This window comes from Micromys minutus (genome assembly GCF_963924665.1).
Source record: "Micromys minutus genome assembly, chromosome: 1".
In the NCBI taxonomy this organism is placed as follows: domain Eukaryota; kingdom Metazoa; phylum Chordata; class Mammalia; order Rodentia; family Muridae; genus Micromys; species Micromys minutus.
Window position 1 is genome coordinate 200705148 of NC_137969.1, and position 22262 is coordinate 200727409.

At 43.4% G+C, this 22262-nt stretch overlaps 1 pseudogene across 1 annotated transcript; it reads right to left on the minus strand.

Annotated features, from left to right (window-relative positions):
- Nucleotides 1–218: 218 nt before the first annotated feature.
- Nucleotides 219–21146, minus strand: LOC308417215 (hsc70-interacting protein-like; annotated as a pseudogene). Its single transcript has 3 exons — nt 21038–21146; nt 19408–19659; nt 219–1414 (listed from the first exon to the last, which is right to left on the minus strand). The product of its transcript is annotated as a hsc70-interacting protein-like (transcript).
- Between the last annotated feature and the right edge of the window lie 1116 nt (nt 21147–22262).

Genomic DNA, 22262 nt, shown 5'->3' on the forward strand with positions numbered 1-22262 from the left:
CAAATCTTTATTTCATTCTTGTTCACCTTCCTTGCCCAGTAATTCAAAAGGAAAAACCCCAAAAAGATTAGTAAAGAAAAAAATTGACATCCCCTAAAATTAAAAAAAAAATATGCTTTTAAGTTTGTAATTCTTAGTAGGAAAACATTATCTGAATGAACACTCTAATGGCAAACCACTGTAAAGTGTCTCAGCCGCATTTGATGCAGAGGGTAGGATTATCTTCGAAGCGCCCCAGCTCTCCCGCTGAGGTCAGGGGTACACTGGTTTGTATTACTGCAACATTCAGTAAGTGAGCTAAGCAGTTCTTCATTCAGCCAGGGCTGACATGATTGGCTTCCAAACTTGGCTGATAAATTAACGACAAGATTCACAACTTTTGGGTTGCTCTGATATTTTGACATACTTGATGGGTTCTGGGCCACATCCGGGAAAGCCACCATGACTTCTGGGTCCTGCATGACTACAAGGAACTCTGGATCACTGAGGATTTCAGGCATTCCCGCCATCCCTGGCATGGCCCCTCCCATTCCAGGCAGCCCCCCAGGAAAACCACCCGGAAAGAGCCATACTGACATCCGGATTGTCTTCTAGCTTCTTCTTCCCTTTGGGCTCTTTCATGCTCTTCTCGAGCCTTCTTCACCCTTTCTATTCGTTCTTTCATCTCTCGCTCTTCACATTTCGCTCATACTTTCTCCGATATTCAGTAATTTTTTTTTTTGAGCCCGAGGTTGAACATCTTTCAGCACGGCGCTGGCATCCTCGTCGCGATCCAGTTTACAGTCGAGGGCAACATCACGAACTGTTTTTTCCCGGTGACCCAGGAGTCTGTGCTCGCCATTTGAATGGCTGAGCTGAATCAGGGTTTATTTCAGTAGCTCTGTCACAGTCTCTGATGGCAGCATTTGGCTTCTGCAATACGACGAAGACACTGGCTCTCTTGGCGTACAGAATAGCCAAGCGAGGATTCAGCCGGATGGCGTCTGTGAACAAGTCAATGGCGTTCTGGGTCTCACCATCCTTTAGAGCGTCAGGGGCGGCCCTTTTCTTTTCATTTGCTTCATCCACCATCTCCTCAGTTACCGCTGCATTTTCATCTCCCATTTCCTGAGGGGCGTGAGGGTCTGGTTCGCTCACACCTTCATTGTCAATTTCTAGATCGCTCTCCTCACTCGCTGGCTCTTCTGTCTTTATGTTTTCCTCTCTTTTTCTTCTTCCTTCCTTGGTGTTTTCTTCGGACTTAGCGTTATGAATAGCAGGTGACACTTTACCGGCCTCCCCAGCGTCCACCCACTCCCCCAGGAAACGCACTTCCTTGGGTGTGCAGGATGCTCGTTCTGGTCCTGTCTACGCATCTTCACGAAGGCCGGAAGCTCGCTCACTTTGCGGGGACCTACGGTGGGAAGGCTGGATGCTGCCCCGGAGGCCCGATGTCATCTGGGAGCCGCTGAACGTGAAGGGAGCAGCTCCACAAACAAATTTCTAACGGACATTGTACCACTTAAGTCAAGCGAAGAGAAACAAATCCAAGTGCTGCCCTTCTTCGCAGGTGTGAGCGGGTCCCCGCTTTCCCACTGCCACCGTATCCAAGCAGGACAAGTCTGAGTATACCGGAATCGCAGCCCTTTGCCTTGGAATTTCATTATTAGAGTAGGAAGCCGGGGTCTCAGGTTGTCCCACAGGAACGGAAGATACATATGTACTGTCTTGATTAATTGTAATTTCCCACCACGAAACAATAAAAGAAAGTCTGTATGCAATGCGGGTCAGGTGGGGTGACTGAAGGCACAGTTTTTTTTTTTTTTTTTTTAAAGCTAGAGCTTTCTTTTGGATAGGTGGTCTTCAGTGGACAGTGTGGCTAGCTTAACTGCTTTCTTTTTAATTTCCAAAAATGTGTATGGGTGTTTTCCCTGCCTGTACATGTGTGTATCATATGGGTGGGTGCCTAGTGCCCACAGAGGCCAGAAGAGGGCTCAGAATTCCCTGGAACTGAAGTCACAGGCAATTGTGAAGAGCTTCTCGGGTACTGGGAATGGAACCCGGATTCCCTGGAAGAAATGGAAGAACACCAGTGCTCTTAGCCACGGAGCCATCTTCCCAGCCCAGGTTATTTGTTTTGTGACAGGTTCTCACTATGTAGCTCTGGTTGGCCTGGAACTTGTTATGTAGACCAGGCTAGCTTTGAACTCACAGAGATCCACTTGTGTCTGCCTCCCTAGTGCTGGAATCAAAGGCATGGCCATCGTGCCTATCGGGTTGGCTGTGTTTAAAGCAGTCTTGTGTTCTCCTACTGGTCTGGTGCAAGCCCTAGTGAAAGATGGTTCCTGTTCTGCCAGTCCTGATGTCCATCACACACGCCTGAAGGGGACGTTTTAAAATGGCATCTCTTTGGTGGATGATCACTCTCTCTTCAGTAGCCAGAAGGAATACCTGAGCGTCAGTGTCTTTGCATTAAGTGAACAAAAGCAGGTTTCTTCCCGACAGAGAATGGCGCTGTTGGATAAGTACCTTATAAGAGACAGATGCTTCCCTCTGTAGCTCTCCATCCTCTCTGGTGGTTGTAATATCGTTGGAGATGCTTCTCTGAAGACAACATTGTCTTGAAGAACCCTTTCCATTTGCTTTTGAGTGTATCTGTATGTGCAGGGCTTATCAAAACTTCCCATTTTTCTTTCCTTCTTGCCTTTCTTTTCTTTGTTTCCCCTCCCCCCTTTGTCTTTATGTAACCCAGGCTGGCCTTAACATCCATCCTTCTGCCTCATAGAATTATTCTCACATGCCGACATGCTCTGCACATAGACTTCTGTTTTTATATTTTTCCTCGGAGTCTATGCAGATCTCTTCCCCCCTCTTTGTATGTGTCTCTCTATGGGTCTCTGTCTGTCTGTCTGTCTCTGTATGTGTGTAAAATGGTAATACTTAAACGGGGGGGGGGATTTCTTTGTGTAATTATCCCTTCTTATCTTTTGAGACAGGGTTTCTTGCTTCTCATAGCTTTGACAAAAGTATGTATTTCAAACATCTGGGGGTTTTGGTGTTTTAGTAGCTGAGAAACAATATTTCAGTACAGTTTTAGTTTCTATTTCTCTTCTTAGAAGTGAAGTTAAATTTCTTTTCCTGTGTCTATGAAAATTTTATTTTCTTTTTTGAGAGTTATTCCTATCTTAAGTTCATTTTATTGTTGAGTTTCTTCCTATTCCTATTTACAAGCTCTCCTGGATAAGGAGTGTGTTTCTTTGTAGCCTAGGTTGGTCTTAAACATGTCTTTCTCCTAACTCCATCTCCTTAGTGCTGGATGACAATGATCCTGATCCTTCTCACCCACTTCTTTTCTTTTCCTCCTGCCCCACTTTCTTTTCTCCCTGTTCCATATTCTGTCTCCTTGAGACAGACTCTCATCTCAAACCCAATACCCCCCTCCCCAGCCTCTCAGGTCCTGGGATATGTATTACCACACACAAGCAGTAACTGCCTCTTGGTAACTCATATAGTATTTTATTTGCCAAGTAGAATTTTAAAAATGCCTTTTATGTGGTTGAATTCATCAGTATTTTCTTTAAGGACAATGGCTTTCAAGTCAGAGTGAGCTGGGCTCCTCAAGAGTTTCATGCAGTGCAGAGGGCTCCTGGGAGAGTCTCTCTCATGTAGTGCAGGCTAGCCTCAAATTCACTGTACAAGAGAGAATGACCTCGAATTCCTGGTTTTTCTACCTCTGGCTCTTGAGTGCAGGGACTAGAGTTGTGTGTCATGTCCAGCCATAGTCAACCCTTCTTCTTTCCTTCCCTTTCTTTCCTCCTTCCCTGCTTCCCTTCCATTTTCTTGGCACACTGATGTATGGTGTGACAAATGGATACATTCTTTTAAGAAAATGCTCATATATCTAAATAAAAATTCATCTATGTAAGTAAGGAGCCTGATTAAGATTGAAGTTTCCATTTCTCAAAACTTACAGCTTTGGAAAATTTAGAATATGTAGAAAAGATAGAAGTTGTCCCAGAAATATATTGTCCTGGCTAGGTTTATGTTAACTTGACACAAGCTAGAAGGGAACCTCAACTGGTTCTTATGCCTTCATAAGATCTGTCTGTATGACATTTTAAAATTAGTGGTAAATAGGGAGGACCCAGCCTACTGTGGGCAGTGCCATCCCTGGGCTGGTGGTTCTAGGCTCTATAAGAAAGCGGACTGAACAAGCCAGTAAGCAGCACCCCTCCATGGCCTCTGCATCAGCTCCTGCCTCCAGGTTCCTGCCCTGTTTGAGTTCCTGTCCTGACTTCCCTTCATGATGGACAATATGGAAGTATAAACCAAACAAACTCTTTTCTCCTAACTTGCTTGTGGGCATGGGCCTTCATCACAGAAATAGTTACCCTAACTAAGACATATTCCTGGAGAAATGAGGATAAAAATGGGTCCAGCACTGAAGGGAACAGTGAGGTAAGACTGCAGAGGATCCCACAGACACCTGTACAGGGGTGACAGTTGCTGGATCTGGCCTCCCAGCTTGCCTTACAAGTGCAAAAGACAATAATCTTCACTCAGAAGAGATAGGTGATGTGCTTAAAACAAATCAGGAGCAGTGTAAGCCAGCCATGCCACATGTCTGCAATCCCGGCATCTAGAAGTCACAGGCAAGAAGACCAGGAATTCAAGTTGGCAGTCTGAGCTGCATAAGAAAGACCCTTTCTCAAAACAGGCAAGTAGACACACAAACACTGATCTAAAAATTTCTGCTATACCAGAGAAGTAGTGGGACTAGAGTGAGAAGTTAATTGTTTATGTAAAGTGGTAATTCTCTCTAGATCAGAGCTACACAGCAATTTCTTCCATTTAGAATCTATGTCGATAATCTCTCTCTCTCTCTCTCTCTCTCTCTCTCTCTCTCTCTCTCTCTCTCTCTCTCTCCATATATATATATCCTTCAGCCACATCTTATGGGGGCATTTTCTGGCAGGTTGGTAAGATCTGCTTTCTGGTTTGTAGATGGAATCGTCTCTTCCTTTGTTCTCAAATGTAAAGAATACCCATCCTATTCTTGAGGGTTCTGCCCTCATGACCAGATCACTTCCCAAAGGCCTTACCTCCAAATACCATCACTTGGAGGTTAAGATCTCAACATGGGGACTGGAGATGGCTCAGACATTAAGAGCACTGGATGCTTTTCCAGAGGACCCAGGTTCAATTTCCAGCACCCGTACAGCAGCTCACCACGGTCTGTTACTCCAGTTCCAGGGAATCTGTGGCTTTCACAGACACCAAGCAATGAATGTGGTGCACAGACAACCATGTAGACAAAACACTCATATACATGATATATAGATAGGTAGGTAAGTAGATAGATGGATAGGTAGGTAGATAGATAGATAGGTAGGTAGATAGATAGATAGATAGATAGATAGATAGATAGATAGATAAAACAAGCCAAGCATGGGAATTTTGAGCATTCAGACCATGGTCTTGTACTAATTATAATTTAATTGTGGAGAACCACCAAAGTTGCCAAAACTCAAATGCCAATGTTTGAGAAACTCAACATAGTCCCAGCCATGAAGAACCTCATGTGCTCATGGCTGGAAATGCTACTGGGTTTTGCTGGAGGAGAGAGACAGCAGGAAGAGAGAACTGAGCTGGCTGGTGCATTTCTTGGCATACACCCATATCCATGAATCTCCTCCTGTTTGATTGTTACCTTTCCCTCCCCTAATCAGTTCTCCATCGAAGAGATAAAATTCCTGAGAGGATCAACTTAAAGAAGAGTACATTTGTTTGGGCTCCTGACTTCTGGGGTCTTGGGTGATGGTGAGAATGTGCTTTTGAGGCAGGGCCTGGCAGAAGGCCAAGCATCATAGTAAGGAGCATGTGTCAGGCACCTTGTGGCACCTCATGGCAGACTGGACATAGCCAGTATTCAATATGCTCTTCAACAGTATGTCCCCAACAACCAGACTCTTACAGATCTCTACCCTTAGAGGTCCAATGGGCTGGCAACCAAGCCTTTGCCTGTGGCTTTTAGAAGATATTTAGATCCAAATCATCCCACTTTTAAATTCCTATCTATCATCAAAGGAACTCTAGGATTTTCCCAGGATGATCTAGAGAAATTGGAAAGCAGTCTTGTAAACAAACAAACAAACAAACATACAAAAAAAAAAAAAAAAAGAAAAAAAGAAAAAAAAAAAAAACCCAAAAGACTCAGTGGGTCCAAGTCCAGCTTGAGGTAACAATGGAATGAGACCCTGTCTCAAAAGAACTAAAGCAAGGGGCTTTGGGTAAACAGCACAGTGGGTAAGGAGCACTTCCTGTGCAAGAAGAGCTGAGTTTAAAATAGCAGCACCCATGTGAAAGCCCCACATGGCCATGTGTGCTTGTAATCCCAACACTGGGTGGGGGTGGGGCAGAAGTAGGCTGACCACCAGCCTGGTTGAAATGGTGTGCTTTGGTTTCAGTGCCGGAGGCCTCGCTCAGAGGTAGTGTTTGTTTAGTGTTGATGAGGTCTTAGGTTTTATCTAGAGTGTTTAGAAAATCCAATTCTACCAAACAAACCTCTGAACAAAACAACTCCATTAAAAAAAATCTGGTTTTCACATAGACAAGACTCTAATAGGAGGGCAGCTGGGCTAATCGGGAAGACTCTCTTGCCCTGTGAAATCAGCTGCACAGCCCTCTGTATCCAGCACCGAACTACACAAAGAGGGAAACTATGATGTAATGACTGTGGAGAGGTGATGTGAGCTATGGACAGCTTTCAAATACTGCATAAGCCAAAGAAGCCACAGGCATCTCAGTCCTGATGGGGAACGGCAGAAGTCTGTCTTTATTGGTACGTCAGCCACACATTGTGAGGGCAGCTTACTGACCTGAAAAAACACATTTCAAACCAGTGAGCGCTCCGGCTAATTGACTAATCAGACCAAGAAAGACCCAGTTGACTTTTCGATGAATTCAGATCAGAGTCGATGCTGATAGGGCACAGGAAGACAGATTTAATTTATTTACTCTTTGTTTTCTAGTTTTGTAATTTTAATTAAAGTAAGTAAAACATCTTGTCTAAGCGTTTCTTTTTTTCTCTCTCCCTAGTATGAAAGGTGTTGACACGTTGTTGAGTTGGGAAGAAAAAGACAGGAAAAGGATTGAAATTTGGTGTGAATTAACATATCACAGGGCTCTTGTATGTGTAAAAGGTGAGGAAACAAACACGTGTTAATTCGACCCCCACTGCAAAGGGATGCTGTCAAGGCATGTGGGCTGGTATGACCAAACGCTGTTGGTCCCAAAGATGTAATTTCATTTGATGGATTTCATTGTAATTAACACAGGGAGTTGCCTCAACTCAGAACTCTTAGCATGGTGTCTTGGGAGAAGTCATGAAATTCATGTACTTACAAGACAGGATTCATATCCTGCTGAGAGCTTATAATGCTAATAGGTCCTGGGCATCTCCTGGGATTATGTCTTCATACTTCCAGCGAGAACTTCTGCATTGCCCAGTCAAGCATGACTACCTGGAACATGTTATGTGGTATTTACTGGAATGTGGAAGCCATTCAGTGCAGGAACGGCTTGCACTCTTAGCCGTTGAGAAGCCCTGACTTCATAGCCAGAGGAACTCAGCAGTTGCTTTTCATGAGCACACCTGGTTATGTAAACTTGATCATGATCATCTTTGACATTTAGCGATTTTCCAAAGCACAGTTTTCATGAGCACTAGCAACGTGTAGAGGCTTGCTATATAGTTTGAGAGTTTAAGCAAAGCCTTTTGAAATTAATGTGGAGGCAAGATAAACAGGATAAGCAACAGGAAGTGAATATATGCTTTAAAAAAAAGAAGAAAATGTCCAATAGATGACATTCCATTTGGCATCTCAGAAGCAGACCAGAGCTGCCAAGCCTCTAGCTAGGGTGGGACCTACCTACAGGTTGAGCTCAGCTCACAACTTGAAAACAGTAAAAGCGGTGTGTATGCCCTTTCAAATCTCTCCTTGGGAAACTAATTAGCAGAATAATAAAAAGGCAAGACCAACTCTTGTCTTGCTTGTTGGGGATATAAAAAAACAGTAGTTCTAATTAGCAATAATTAAAATTTAATTAAGAAGCTCTTCACAATCCACCTCCTCCTCCCCTGGCTGGCGCTGGCTTGCTCTTGGTGGAGGAGCTGTTTTTATTGCCGTGGTGCTGAAGCAAGGCTTAATCAGAGGCTGCGGATCGCAGCTTAGCCAGCCGGGGCTAATCACCATCCTTTCTAAGAGGGGCAGACATGTAGTCCACATTTTTAGAACACAGGCTATTTATTATTTTACGTAATTTTATGCTCATGAATTATGATTCTTTACCCCCTCTTTATCAGCCGATTACAAATGCCAATGCCACCATCCCCCTTTTAACGTCACATCTGTCCATTTCTACCCATGCTGGAACAAGGGGCGCCTACCAAAAATACAAATATTTGGACCCTAATTTCAATTTCTGTGCTTCGGACCAACAAAAACTTAGCCAAGGACTAAAGACAAAGTCACTGGCAAAACCCTGGGTTAAAAAAAAATTCAGTATTTGAAGCTTATTAAAAAAAAAAAAAGAAACCAAAAACTGCACATTGCAGTGGAGAGTCAGAGAAAGGCAGTTTGGCATTTAATGTTTCTTATAAGCTCAGACGGAATCTACATGTAAATTTTAATTAAAATATTTTAGATTGCAAAAGGACTGATCATTTATGTCACTAATGGTATATCCTGTTTCCTATAGATTTTATTCCAATAGAAAAATGAATTCCAGGTCTGACTCTGTCCTAGTTTTGGACAAGAAGATTAATCTCTTAGTTTACAGAGAGGAAAAGCCAGGAAAGTCTAAACTCCAATATTCGGTAGTTCATTATGAGCAAAAGAAAAAGGAAATAATCAAAAACAGAGGGAAATTAGTTTTTTAAAAGCCACTAGACTAAGAAGCACAACCCCGGCTCTTTAATTATTAAGGGAAGGTTCTGAATCCGCTCCATTATCTTAATTATGTTTCTGGAGCAAACATTATCTCAATGTGATAAAAGATGACATGACACTGAAGGTAAGGCCGGCAGATGTTACGTGGGTAACAAGCCAGGAGGCCCACATTCTGGTAATTTCTTGCCCACTAGACATGTTCTCATTAATCTGTGATTAATAGGATTTGAGTATAGTAAATGATGATGATCTATTGTCTGTCTTTGTGGAGCACCGTGGAGGGAGTAATTTGTCAGCTCGGCTTTTGTGTGACTATTTAATAGCAAAGAGGGAGAGAGAAAAGACGCTAATCTTCTAATTGGCATCTAAAGAGAAGAACTAGAATACTGTCTGCTTAGAAATAGCCTGGTGTAATTCCTATGCCCAAAGAAGCAAATGTGGGCTATATGTATCCTTTATGCCACTGTGCCTTGAAGAGCAAAAAAGATGGGGCCGGTGAGAAAGAAAATACAGCAATAAAACAATCCTTAGCGATCACACGGTAACAGCTATTAACCTAGTTATGAGGCTTTGTCAGTGGTAATGACTTGCTAAGAAAGGAACTGAAGAAAGAAACTATTTTTGGTTTAGAAAAAAACTTGCCCAGATAGACCCTTCCCCCACCAAAATACACACACACACACACACACACACACACACACACACATATACACTCACACACACACACTCACACACACACTTACACACACACACTCACACACACACTCACACACACACTTACACACACACACTCACACACACACTTACACACACACACTCACACACACACACATACACTCACACACACATACACTCACACACACACTCACACACACACTTACACTCACACACACACACACACACACACACACACACGCCACCACAGAAATGCTGTGATGATAAGGATTAGTCAATGGGCACAGCAGCTCTTTGGAGCAGGCAGGAGGATGCTAGTACCTACCATCTTACACCAGCCCCGGTCTCTATAACTGTTCTGTTCACAGGGCCTCACTAGGAAGCCAGGAAGAATCAGCTCCCCCAGAGCAGGAACTCTAACATGGGCCAGGAGCAAGAGTGTCCAGGATAACAGCACCTTGTGAAGCAGGCATGGTGGCACATGCCCGTAATCTCAGGACCTGGGTGGTAGAGAGATCAGAAGGTTTTACACTATATGGTGTGTCAATAGCTGTGTGGCATTTACACACTATGGTTTTAATCTGTTGATCGACATGTAGGCTGATCCCATAGCTTGTCTATTGTGAACAGTGTCAGGATGGACATGGGGGTGCAGCTGACTGCTTTGAGTTACCCAGGAAGGTACAGCAGGACCACATGGTAGTTCCAGTTTTAGTATTTTTAAAATTTTGCATCCCACCAGCAAACAGAGTCCAAGGGTTTGCCTTCTCCTCTGTAGCAGATACTCAGCCTCTCTCTTCCTTCTCTCTTTTGATCTTTAAGTTTTAATTTTATGTATGTAGTTGTTTTGCTTGGATATATATCTGGGTACCACTTGTGTGTCTGAGGCCCATGGAGGCCCATTGGATCCCTTGGAACTGGAGTTTCCCATGTGGGTGCTGGGAACTGAGTCCTCTGTAAGAGCAGCCAGTGCTCGTAACCACGGAGCCATCTTCAGCCTCATGCTAGTGGTTTGACTTAAGCAATAGCTCAGTCTGGCCTCATCTTCTCAAACGTTGTGATTACAGCTGCGCGCTACCACGTCTGACGAAGGAAACGTTTTTCCTGTGGCGCTTGGCTCCAAATCAGGGCCTCGTGCCTGGCAGACAAACTCTGTAGCCTACAGGCTCCTTCCCCCCATGCTCTTGCCAGAATATGCTCAACTTGGATAAGACTTAAAATCCTTAGTGGGAGTGGAAACATAAAGCAAGCTTAGAAGGGTGTTTATGTGCTTTCATTAAAGCTTACGTAAAACAATAATCACTGCTGTTGGTAGGTGAGGAGAAGGCTGAGTAGGGGTTGGGGAGCACACAACAGCAAATCCCAGCCAGTAGCCGGCTTGGAGAGAGAGGAGGTCTCCACAGTAGCTTTAGTACTTTTGAACACAACAGCTACAGCCTCGACTTCTTAGGAGGCTGTAGTGGGACGAACTTTAGAGCTAAACCTGAGGCTAACCCGGGGACAAGGCTCTGCCAGAGAAACAGGCAAACAAGTGGAAAATGTGGAAGAAACAGAAAACAGTCCCCAAGTTAGAGTATTAAAATTTGATTTTATGTCTGTGAGTTTTGGGTTGTCTGTGTGTCTGTTCACTATCATGTCCGGTGTCTGAGTTCAGAAGAGAGTGTTAGGTGTCCTGCAACTGGACTGAGGGGTGGTTTGTGAGCCACCACGTGGCTGCTGGGAACCGTAACCCTCTGCAGGACAGCAAGGGCTCTTAATTGCTAAAGCTCTCTCTCCAGGCCCAGAGAACATTTAAAAGTCCTTTGCCAATGTATTTCAAATTTTATTTTTTTAGGTCAAGTCTCTGTACTCAGGGAAGCCTCGAATCTGCTCTGTGGCTGCAGATGACCTGGAACTCAGATTCTTCCTGCTGCTTGCTGAGATCACAGGCACGCGAGACCATGCCTGGGTTGTGCCAAGGACTGAACTCGCAGCTTCCTGCATACTGGTAAATTCCACAACCCCACCCTAACTCTGTTTTATGTGTTCACTGAAAACACCTGTTTGTATGAAACCACTATAGATAAATAAGAACTTCTGAGATTCATCCCAGTTACTCATAACACATAATCATTCATGAGATGTCGTATGGAAAGCGTTGTTGAGCAGTCATACATAGATTTGGAGAAGGCATGGACTCCTTTAAGGAGCATGTGAGGAGAGAGCTAGAGAGAGCCCCATCAGTCTTTTAGACAGTAACATCTGCCAATACAGGTTACTTCTAAAGGAACTTCTGCATAATATGTAAAACATTTTGCCTTGTATATTAAATTTCTAAACTGATTAGGAGCCTGCACTGGGGATGAGTAGGGATGGGGGATGGGAGATTGGGGATGAGGGATTGGTTGGGGGATGGGGTTGAGGGATGGGATAGGGGATGGGGAGTGGGGGTGGGGGATGAGGGATGGGTTGGAGGATGGGGTTGAGGGATGGGATAGGGGATGGGGAGTGGGGGTGGGGGATGACGGATGGGTTGGGGGATGGGGCGGGGGAGGGGTAGGAATGGGGTTGGGGGAGATTATTTTCCGACCAGGAAATGAGTCAGATTTCTTTGGTTCCACATGCTGAGCTGCAAATATACCCTCTACTGACTTATCACTTAAGTTATTTTGATAAAAATAATAGAAGAAAATTATTCATCTCTGCAGAGTGATAACAGCTGGCATGGAGGTAGATCCTTAATAGCCTTCGAGACTGGCCCTTAGGGATGCTGATTTTTGGTTCAGAGATGCATTTGAGAAGACAGAGTTAGACAAAGGCATATCACATTGCTCTCATGTTAGAATTCCACAGATGGAAGATTAAGATAGAGTATTTCCATAGGCTTCTCAAGGTCCTAGCTTTTGTGTGCTCTGACATGAAAAAAAAAAATCTTTTTTTTTTTTTTAAGTGTCTTATATTTTGCTGTTCTGGAGAGCCTCAGGCACAAGAGATAAATGCTCTAACCACTGAGGCACACTCCTCACACTTTGGTTGGCATGGGATACAACGTGATTTGGGGGGCTTAGCTGGAAAAACAGAATACTTACTGCCTATCTTCTTCCCATTTTCTGGCATTTGTCCCCACCATTCTATAGAAAAACAATCTCAAATGAATTTTTCCCCTTCTTTTTACTTCGAAATCTTATAAATCTCAGGAAGTTGAGAAAAAGAGCAGAGAAAGGACCAGTGTACCCCATGTGTAATGAAATGAGGTCTTACATAAAGAGATAAGGTACTTTTCCTTCTCAGAACTGTCCACTAGCACAGTAGATTTGGGGAGTCCTGGTGGGACTGAACAGGGAAATTGGGATCCCTTCTTAGGGCTCTTGTCAGTAAAAGAATTTAAGAATAGATCCAGAAGGAAATTTGAGGATGATTTTGTTATAGTTGAAAGGCAAATCTAAGGCTGGGAAGCTGTAAATCTTGGCAGCTACCTGGAGGAGGAAGATGGGATCAGAGATGATTGAAGGTCGGATGCATGATAAGGTGGACCTCTGGAGCCTAGGTGTTCTGTGCTATGAGTTCTTAATGGGGATGCCTCCTTTCAAGGCACACATTTACCAGGAGACCTATAGAAGGATATCATGGGTTCACATTCCCTGACTTTGTGATGGAAGGAGCAAGAGACCTTATTTCAAGACTGTTAAGACACAATGCAAGCCAAAGGCTAACACTAGCAGAAGTCCTTGACCATCCTTGGATCAAAGCTAATTCCTCAAAATCTCCAACTGGCCACAGTAGCAAAGAACCAACTAGCAAATCATCTTAGGGGATCTGGAGCCACCGGCACTGTACATCTGTAAAAAAATGCCCCACTGAAGCTGCCCTCAGGGGGCCTTGCTGAGCAATGAGTCCTTGGCCTTGCATCCTGTTGCTCAACCCCCAAGAACCATGCTGCTTTTCCTGATTTAGTAATCTGGAGGGAAGGTTCCACTGCTGCTGTCCCCCAGCCTGTGCCCCAAGGTGTCCTTGTGAGGCTCTCACTGTGGGAAAGTCATAGCTTTCAGGTGCCAGAGACCGTGTGTAACTTACTAGGTTACCAGGCCTGGGAAAACTGTTGGAATGGATATATAATCTTTTATGTATCAAAATAAAGATGTGTATAGACTTTGTTTTTAAGTGACACCCATTCAGGGCCCTCATGAAGCCCACATGGGATTCAGATCCTCAACCACTCTTGTAGAGTATCTGCTCTATCTCTGTCTTGGGACTTGATTCAGGTGTTTGTGGATGTTAAAGGTTATTTTGTATGTTGAGTTCTGTCACATATGTAAACTTGTTAAATATATAACTATGTATAACATAAAAAAAAGCTGCAAGGGAAAAAGGCCAAGTAACATATAAAGGCAGACCTATCAGAATTACACTTAACTTCTCAACAGAGCCTCTAAAAGCCAGAAGATTTTGGACAGATGTCTTGCAGAACCTGAGACCACAGATACCTGTCCAGACTACTACACCCAGCAAAACTTTCAATCACAATATATAGAAAAACCAAGTTATTACATGCCAAAACCAAATTTAAATAATATCTAATCCAGCCATACAGAAGGTATTAGAAGCAAAACTTCAATATAAGGAGGGTAACTATACCCAAGAAAACACAAGAAATGAATCCTCTCACTGCAAAACCCCAAAGAGTTCTCATTCTCTCTCTCTCTCTCTCTCTCTCTCTCTCTCTCTCTCTCTCTCTCTCTCACACACACACACACACAGTACCACTTCCAAACGACAAAATAGCAGGAACTAACAATCATTGGTCATTAATGACTCTCAACATTAGTGGACCCAATCAACCAATAAGAGGACACAGGCTAACAGACTAGATATGTAAGCAGGATCCATCATTCTTTTGTATAGAAGAAACACTCCTCAGCAACAAAGACAGACACTACCTCAGAGTAAAGTCTGGAAAAATGTTTCTAAGCAAATGGATCCAAGAAACAAACTGGATCAACCATTCTAATATCTAATAAAATAGACTTTCAATGAAAAGTAATCAGTAGAGATGGGAAGGACACTTCATACTCATCAAAGAAAAAAATGCCCCAAGATGAAGTCTCGATTCTGAACATCTACATTAACTCTTAAGGGAGGAGACTTTTGGCTAAGAGGTAAGAGTTTTCCCCTAGTAGGTCTTCAATGTGACTATAGCATAAAATATATGTATTTCAAGATTCTTTAATGAAAATTCTCAGACCAAATGCTATACTTATGGGTCAATGATATTTGAAATTTGGTATTTGTGTATATATATGACATATATTATATTTGGTATTCATCAAAAAACGCCCTATTTTCTGGCATTCTAAAAATCTTGGAATCTCTAAAAAAATATCTTCTGGTATGCTAATGAGGTGCCTTGAATGGCCAGCATCTCCGAGGTAGCTTCAAGTGGAGGTCTGACTGTAAAGGTCAAGTCAGGTTTCTGGGTTGGAACTTTTAGCATCTTCTCTTCAATCTCTAGGCATTGAAGAGTGGATGAAAGTTAAGTCAATTTGGCCATGGCTAAATCAGTTAAACGACAAATTATGCTTCGATAATGAATTAACCTCAACACATTAAAAAGATAGGATTCTTAAAATTGTGGGACTGCTGGAGTTCTTGGTGGATCCTGTAGGGAAGGCATGCCAGAGAGAACATAGAAGTTTTATCCCACCCTCCTCTGTGATTTCTTCCAACCATTTCCTAATTTGTGTTCACTGGTTTCTTTTGTATTATTCTTCACAATTAACTAGCAAACATAAACAAGGGTTTCTTGGATTCTGTGAGATGTTCTAGCAGATTGGTTGAGTCTGAAAAAGGATCGTAGAAACCCCAGTTTGTAACTGGTTAGCAATAAGCATAGGAAAACAACTGGGTGTCTGTGATTTGCACATGAAACAATAGTCAAGGCATTAGACAAGTGTCAGTATTGAACTGGAAAACACCTGCTGATGTCTAATGCTTTAGCACTACTTGCTTAATGGGTAGGAAAGCTCCATACAGGAAGAAGTGAGCATTCAGGAAACGAGCTTGTGCACATGGACCGATAGCGTCTGCAAGGAGCATTCAGGAAACGAGCTTGTGCACATGGACCGATAGCGTCTGCAAGGAGCATTCAGGAAACGAGCTTGTGCACATGGACCGATAGCGTCTGCAAGGAGCAGTTGCTCCAGGTGCTGGAATTTCTAGTATATTACATTGTGGTTTTCTGTATTGCCAGAATAGAAGAGGTATGTGTCATCTTTATAACCATAGGAAAACATGTTTTCACTAAAATGTTAAGTCTTGTCACCACTTTAAAAAAAAAAAAATCCTAGGACTGAGTGAGGCTGCAGCTCAGGGTTAAATCAAGTTCCTGGATTTGAGCAGTGAGTAAAAAGAGGAGACATCAAGCTTGTTTATGGCCTGGTGTACAAGCCTTACTGATGCAGGTGCTGGACGATTGTCATGCCATCTTTTGGTCACATCAGTAGCAGCACACAAGCTCCGTCTGTGAATACTCTCTTCTTCCTACATTACTGTAACTTAATGTCCAAATGATAAGAGGATGTGTCACCCTGCGGTGACCTAAATCATGAAAGGACATATAAGATTGGTGACTTAGCCCAGAGGTAGATGGGTAGTGTACGTGAGGCTGTTACCCCTCCCCCCCAGCACTGCAAAAAGCAACAGCGACAAACGAACCAGAGAACACAAGTTGTTCTCATCCCCCACCTCACTTGTAAACAGAATTCTCCTGGAGTTGTGAAGGTCAGGGAAGTTATTTCCTCTTTCCTGGTAGAGCTCAAGGGTTCAGTTCCCAGTGAGAAGTATCAACACGCCATTGTTGTCTAGACTCAAACTAAGAACTGAAGCCCTTGTCTCTTTTTTCTGTTTGATTTATCTCAGGATAGGAGAGTTGGGATCAACACTGAGATTTGCTTTTTAATGATATAACTTTGTATTTTTATTTGGGAGAGTCACAGATCTAAGGTTGTCAACTGACCCAAGCATAACTGACTGCAGCTATCTTTCTTCCCTCATGCCTATGGTACAGTAACTGAGGGGTTACTGGTGCCAAGCATCAAAGTACCCTATTTGCACAGAATAGCAATCATTTTCATGAGAGATAGGTTGAGTTTCCCAATTTGGCATGAAAATAAAGTGAGGCTGGGAAAAATAGGGAAGTAGTTACTTTTCTGTTGCTGTGATAGAATACCATGACCAAAGTCAACTTTTAGAAGAGAGAGTTTACCTAGATTTACAGTTCTAGAGGGATATGAACCATGACAGCAGGGAGGCCCAGCATCGGGGAGATGTGACATCAGGCACCACAGACAGGGAGCTAGGACAAAACCCTAGAGCTTTACATCCTGATCTACAGGTAGGAGGCAGAGAGAGTAAGAGAGAGAGAGAGAGAGAGAGAGAGAGAGGAAGAGAGAGAGAGGAAGAGAGAGAGTTCTAGCATGAGGTTTTGAAACTCCAAACCCCACTCCTAGTGACACACCTCCTTCAGCAAGATCACGCCTTCTAATCCTTCTAAAACAGTTCCACCAACTGGGAACTAAACATTCAAATACTGGCTCTATGGTGGATATATCTCATTCAAACCCCCAAAATTGTAATCTTGTTTTAGATTGATAAACCAAGTAGGGTATGCATGCCTCTAATCCAAGCACTACCAGGCTGAGGCAGAAGGCTCACCTGTTCCAGACTATCCTGGGATACAAAGTGAAACTTTGTCTCAAAAAACTCTCAAATGAAAGTAAGCATGGTATTGTGGTTCATGGCTACAATCCCAGTATTTAACAGTCTGAAGCAGGAGGATTTCTAGAGGCTCAAGAGCTACCTAATGAGTTTCAGAAGAGCCAAGGCTACATTGTGACACTCTGTCTCAGAAACAAACAAACAAACAAACAAACAAGCCAACCCCCCAAAATAAAGATCCAATTCCCAATCAAACAAGCAACCTAAAACAAACAAAATCCTCAAACATAAGAACAAAAAATGACTATCCAGCCACACATACAAGCTTCCCAGAAGAATATTTTCAGTGGTGTTCCTTTCATTTGCATATAGCTGAAGCTAGGTCAAAATGGTCCTTGTCTGGAGTTAATTTCATATTTCAAGTCAAGAACTGTAAATGCAGTGAACTAAGACTTCTGCATATAGCTGACTTTCTCTTGTAGGGGTAGGAGGGTAGGACCAACTTTAAAATTCTGTCACGGAGAGAACTTGGGAAGGAAGTAAAGTTGGAAGCATCATCTTTAACATTTAGAATTAGAGTCAAACTTTAAACTCTGGTCCCCTTTCTACTGAAGATTATGGGGAAACATTTTAACCGTCTGATTAGCAGAAGCAATCGCTAAGTGCTAACCAGCAAAAGAAACCAGCAAAAGAAAATCAGCCTAAAAGGAGGGTTTTGATCCCAAATAAAACCATTTTCTCTTTCTGCTAGTCAGGCAGAAATCTAATTGCTCTTGTCTGATCTGCTCTGGGGAGGCAGACTGAGTGCTATTGATTATGGACAGTTGTATTGATTTTAATCTTAGAAATCAACAAGTGAAGATTTTACACTTTGCACACAGTTACTTAGCCGGCGCTAAGAATAAAACCCAATCAATAACAATCATTTTTGTTTTACTGTGACTTGTTCTAATTTCAATGTGAGGTTTGCCTGTTTATGCGAGTGCTTTAAAGATAATCTCTCTCCTCACTACAGTTTAACGTGGAACTATTTTTAGCTCCATATAATGCCTTGCAAATAAAAGCAGAATAAAACTTAAAGACACCGACTGGTATGATGGGGAGCAGAGAGTTGCACCCCAGTCTAGGCCTGAGGGATGCAGGGCAGTGGGGAGGACATTTGCCTAGCATGCTTGAGGCCCCAAGTTAGATTTCTAGCATTTGAAGAAATAACACCAGGGTGGAACAAGCCTCCTTTAAACTCCGAAGATCGTTGCTGTTGTGTGAGCAGCCCCATCCATCCATCAAGACATGGGGTGAACCCAAGTCCCAGAGCATGGCGGGCATGGTTGTCTCTTCCGCGTTTCCCTTGGCTCCTAGAACCCTGAGAAGCCCAGGCTACCTCCTCAGACTTCCTGTCTAGGACCTGAGTGGCCTGGCATTGAAGGACGGAACTGTAAAAGCCAAGGATAAACCATGTGTGATGGCTCATGCCTACAATCCCAGCAACTACAAGGCTGAAGCAGGAGGACAGCTACAATGTTAAGGCTTCTCTGGGATATATGATAATTTCTGGGACAGCCTGGGTTACAGAGAGAGAGTGCGGTTCTGTACAAACAAACAAACAAAAGAGAAAAAAAGAAAAAAATGTGGTGGTGAGATTGCTCAAAGTTGCTTGCAGCTGAGCCTGAGACTGACCTGCGTTGAAAGAACCAACTCTCACACACTCTTACACACACACACACACACACACACACAGTGTCACACCTGTCCCAATTACCTACAAATAAATATAATAAACCTTTTATTCCTTTTTCTTTTTAAGAAAAAAAGAAGGGCGAGGGTACGTTTTATTGGTATGGTCTCTCGCACTACATTCCTTTCAATCCTTGAACTAAGTCTGTTAAGGAGACGGACTGGCACGGTTACAGGCAGGGGGATGGGGCATGTCTGAGAGGCAGGCAAAACGGACCAATAATAGGTGTACAGAAGAGAAATATTTTGAAGATCAGATGAGATGATGCTTAAGAAATGACCTTGGCAGTTGTCGAATGCTCTCTGGGCAGTTGCTGCTTCAGCTCAGCCAAGATCCATCCTTCCTTCCTGACCAGCGTCCACACTCTGCCCTAACACAGCTCTGCTTCGCTCTCCAGAAGGATGACTAGCCTTCGCAGGCGTTTCTCTGGGCTGTTGCCCACACCAGCAGACATATTTTGCCGAGTTGGTGTTGAGGACGAGGAAAACACCACTCTTCCTTCCCTAGGACTCTGCTTGGATTTAGTAAAATCCTGCCGTGTTAATAAGTTACTTTGCATGCGAATGGCAACAGCCTGGAATTCTGTGTCCCTGGTGAAGGTTACTCTGCTCTTAAGCAGCCTCAAGTCTGCTTAAGACACAACACAACTTCAAGGTCAACTTCACAATCGCTCCTGTGAAGCTCCTCAACGCATAAGCTTTCAGTCAGGATAGTCGGTACTTTGGTAAGACGCGGCCTTCCCTGCTGCACGGTGTGTGTGTGGGGGGGTGGGGGGTGGGAGCGACTGGCTGCTCTTGGAAGACGCTTCGCCCTCTTTTTCATGTGAAGGCGATCAGAGCACCCCGTTCATGTCTGATTTCCCTGTGCCTATTACCACCACGGAAACAACTCACTTCTGTGGGCTATACTAACAAACAGAAAAAGGAGAAACTTGACTTGGGCGTTCTCCCCGGGACCCCGCGGTTCTTCTGTCGTCCAGCGATGCTGCCAAGTGATGCTTTTCTGGCCTGTTTTGCTTCCCAAGTTGCGATCATCCAATATGATGTTTAGTTAATTCTTATGATCGGGATACATCACATCCCTTGTTTATTCATTTGGGGAAGACTTGGGGAATTGGCAGGCCAGTTTATACTAGGAAACATGAATGACAGAGAAATCTAAGGACATACCACACATGCTTTCCACTTCTCCCTGAGAGTCCTCTGTTGGTATCATGTTTTTTCCCCCTCCGTTTGAAAAAAAAAAAAAAACCCTAAAGAATGTGCCTCTTAGGTTTTAAGTGAGATAAGTGGTCTGCGCTGGCTCCCAACCAACCCCCTGTATCGACTGACACACCAACAGAGTTCGTCCTCTGAAAATGCTAGCATCTCCCAGAGTCAAGAGGCAGCAGCGGTTCTCTGCCCCTTACCTCTAGATCCACCCTGGTCCTTTCACATGCAGTGGTCTGACGTTTGCAGTGCTTTGTCATATAGCCTAGCAGGGTCTTGAACTCAGTACCCTCCTGTCTCTTTCCCTAAGTGATGGATATCCAGGCATACACTACCATGCTTGGCTTTACTTTTTTTGGTTGTTGTTTTTCTTGAGATAGGGTTTCTTTGTGTAGCCTTAGCTGTCCTGGAACTCTGTAGACCAGGCTGACCTTGAACTCAAAACTTAGAGGATCCACCTGCCTCTGCCTCCAGAGCACTGGGATTAAAGGTGTGCACCACCACTGCCTAGCTTTTTTTTTTTTTTAAAGACAACATTGGTCCACTATTACTATGTTTACAGGCATGTGAATGCAGGTACCTTTTTTTAAAAATTAAAAATTGGTGTGTGTGTGTGTGTGTGTGTGTGATCGCATGTCCGCACTCAAATGTGTATTTATAACCCATGGAGGTCAGAGGTTCAATTTTGTGTGGAGCCTGTTCCTCCCTCCCACCTTCACACAGGTTCACATAGGTTCAAAGTCAAGTTGCCTGCCATACTTGCTTTGCAAACTCCTTTACCTGCTGAACCATCTTACCGGCCTTCGCCTGTTTCCCAGGCTGGCCTTGAAGTTGATCTGTAACTAAAGCTGGCTTTGAACTCCCGACACCCTTTCCTCTGTCTCCCATGGCCGCCACTGCAGACATGCTACCACACCTGCTTTAAATGTATTTTAAAATTAATTTGTAATATTTATATGATAAAGGCAAATTTTAATTATAATTAAGTAAAATGCTTATCTTAGACTAGTGGTTCTCAGCCTGTGGGTCGTGACCCTTTGGGGATTTCCATATCAGATATTCACATATCAAATATTTACATTGTGATTCACAACAGTAGCAACATTACAGTTATAAGGTAGCAATGAGAAGAATTTTATGGTTGGGGTCACCACAACATGAGAAACTGTATTAAAAGGTCAAAGCATTAGGAAGGTTGAGAACCATTGTCATAGACCGCAGGGCTAGCTCTGATTCCGCTCTAAGACTTACAATCATGTTATTCTGTTCTATGCCTTGCAGTAATTATGGCTTTAAAAAGTTTGGTGTGGGGCTGGAGAGATGGCTCAGTGGCTAGGAACACTGACTGCTCTTCCAGAGGCCCTGAGTTCAATTCCAAGCAATCACATGGTGGCTCACAACCATCTGTAACATGATCAGATGCCCTTTTCTGCTGTGTCTGAAGACAGCTACAGTGTACTCCAATACACAGAATAAATAAAAATTATTAAAAACAAGTTTGGTGAACATACGTGTGTGTAGACCTCTGTGCATGTTTGCATGTGGGAGGGTTCCAGGGTGCTCAAGTGTGGAGGTCAGAGGACAACCTTGGGTATCTGTTCTCTTTTTCCACTTCATTTAAGGCAGAGTTTTTTGTTTAGCAGGGTTTCTACCAGGCTAACCCGTGCAGGTCCTCCTTTCTCATCCCGCTGCAGGGTTACAGGTGCACACGTCTGATTCCAGCTTCACACATGTTCCGGTCCTTACATTTGTGCAGCAAATACATCAAATTTTTGAGGTAAACCCATCAAATTTCCTCCCCGGCTTGTTTTGTTTTACTGAGGCATAGGCTTGATGTGTAGCCCAGGCTGTCCCTCAACTTGTGATGCTGCTACTTCAGCTTTCTGTGTCCTGAGCTCACCAGGAAGTACCACCATGCTCAGCTGAAACTATGATGTTTTAAGATAGCTTTTATTTCTCACATAAATAACATTAAAGTAAAATATTTCAATTTCGGTATTGCCTTATGTCTTTGACATCAAA